This window comes from Lycium ferocissimum, chromosome 3 (assembly GCF_029784015.1).
Source record: "Lycium ferocissimum isolate CSIRO_LF1 chromosome 3, AGI_CSIRO_Lferr_CH_V1, whole genome shotgun sequence".
Lineage (NCBI taxonomy): Eukaryota > Viridiplantae > Streptophyta > Magnoliopsida > Solanales > Solanaceae > Lycium > Lycium ferocissimum.
The window spans coordinates 70,157,520-70,159,992 of NC_081344.1; the positions used below are offsets into that span (position 1 = coordinate 70,157,520).

The following is a 2,473-nucleotide window of genomic DNA, read 5'->3' on the forward strand; positions in this document are numbered from 1 at the left end:
CTCGGCCCCGCCCCGGAAAGAAGGATCGGGGCGGTTTTTTTTCCGGGGGGGGGAATCAACCCCCCCGGGGCCGGGCGGATGTTAATGTACTCCGATCCGGGAATTTTAAAGTAGGTTTTGGTTTAAAAAAAGGGCCCTTTTTTCTCCAAACGGGTTTTCCACTCCTTGTTTGGGCCCTTCCCCCGAACTCAATTTAAATTTCCCCCCGCCCGGCACTCTTTCGTCAATTCCCTTTTGAGCCTATGTATACCCATACAAGACCCCCCGGGTTTGAAAAATGTGGGAATCAATTTTTTTTCGAATGGGGCTTTGGGACGTTTTTGGGCAAAAACCCCCCCAAAAAATTTGGCTTCCCCCCCGTCCAGGGCTTTGCCATAGGGTAGCCTCGCTCCGATCCGGGAAGAGATCTCAAAGTAGGGGCAAAGGATGTTGCGTTTTGACTTTGTCTCCGGGATCCACCACGGGTTGGGTTTGTACCGTGGGTAGAGGCGTCGGTCGGTCGTGAAAGCTCCCCTCAATATGTTTGATCCCTTTCCAAGCCTTCCTCTTCGTCAATGATTATGGGGCGCTCCTGCCTTTTACCCAACAGAGCCCGTAAACTCCCGATTTAGATATGAAAATAGGCCATTCCGGACCTTTTCTCGGGAACGAAGACGGTGCCTATTATCGCCCGTTTCGTTTCATATAATCTAAACTTATTGAAGAGATGAAATATAACCAAGGTATATCTTTTTGATCAGAGGTTGAATCGATCAGAAGAAGAATTAGGCCAAAAATTAGAATACGTTACCGGGAAAATCAAACTTCCATCGAAGAATGCAAATGAAAGGCTTTCATAGGAATTCTCGTAGAATCGAGAATGAAGTTTTCATTCTGTACATGTCAGATCATGAATTAATAACTGCTTCCAATTTTCAAAAAAAATCCCAATTGTGTCGAACTTTCCATTTTTGGAATAGTTACGGAATCTCCATAAATAAGGCCTTTTGGCGAAGCCAAGTCAATTTCGGGCCACCAAACCCTACAACCCGGTAAGAGGCCTTATGGAGTAAAGGGAAGCGTGTACGTTGTCATACTCCCCGCCCCAAAGGCGCCTGGGGACGGGCCGGATGCGGCGGAAGCGACGACGGCGATAAAACGATCTTTTTCAGTCAAAAAAATGATCTTTCCCTTGTGTTCGGCTATAGCGTAAATCCCAAAATCTAGAGGCTTACGGTCTTAAGTTCCAACCAGTTCCGGCAACGCACATCTCGGTACGCGCGAGAGGTGGGGCTCGCGAGTCTTCCGGGCACCTGCGGGGCTTCTGGGGTGACCGATATGAGTAGTGCGCGTGTCCGAATATGTTCTCGCGGGGCCGTTTTCATAAGGAAGCCATCAAAGGCTTTCCACAACCGAGATTTGGTACAGCAGAAGGATCGAATTGTATCCGAAGAACGAGGGGATACAAAAGTAATAATAGAGAGGCGCACGGACCAATTAATCATATCGGTCGTATTCTTCTTAAGAGAATCCCCCACCGAACCATTCTTAAGACCACCAAGCTCTCGAATGAATTCGACTCTTTAAACTTGCGAGCTACAGGAAAAATCTTTTCCCCATAAGACGCGCATCTTTATGGCTATATCGTCCGAAAACGGATGCGACGGAAGAAGTGGCATTTGGAAGTGGGTGACTTAACATTTAGGTTTCGGCATAACAAAGCTTGCACTTGTCTTTTCGCACTTAGGCACACGGCGTGCCATTGGTAATGATTCTACTACGGTGCCGCAAATTCGTAAGCTGATCCTAAGTAATCATTGTTGTTCATTGGATTATGAAGGAACTACTTCGTTAGGATTGGGGAATTGCAGCGATTCTTCCTGAATAGCCTGGATTCTCCCGTCGAGAGTCACTTTGAAAGTATTACCTAAACTCTTCCGACTGAATATGATAAAGCCTATAAAACATATAGCTACTATCATTTCTTCATTATAAATTGAGATCTTCTTCGAACTTGATGCATAAATAGATAGAATAGCAGCAAATAGCATCTTTCTAGCCTGCATATTCGTGGAACTCAATCTCATTTAGAAATGTCCTATCTCACTCTTCAACGCTTTAAAACGATCTAGAAGGAACTTCTCTTAAAGCGTAAAATAGGAGTTCTAGTAGTTTCAACTATTCGATTCGAATGAGTGCCCTCTTCCCTTTCCTTACTACGATATGCCTAAAAAAAAGAAAAAGAAAGTGCAACATATCAAAGAGCGATGACACAAATTATCGGGGGACCTCCCAACATAAAAAAAAGTACCAAGACCGGAGAATAAAAAAGATAGGTCTTAATCTTCTCGGAAGTCAACAGGGTATGGTTCTTTTTTATCACCCCGGATGACGCACACTGCTTTAAATAAAGCGCAGTGAATAATGCGCCAGACCGCCTAAGCAGTTGAACCGTTCTCTTATAGAACGGGTAAGCCGCAAAAGAATGTTCCTT

At 45.0% G+C, this 2,473-nt stretch overlaps 1 pseudogene; it reads right to left on the bottom strand.

The window, feature by feature from the left end:
* Positions 1–1,202: 1,202 nt before the first annotated feature.
* Positions 1,203–2,066, bottom strand: LOC132049054 (ATP synthase protein MI25-like; annotated as a pseudogene).
* Positions 2,067–2,473: the final 407 nt, after the last annotated feature.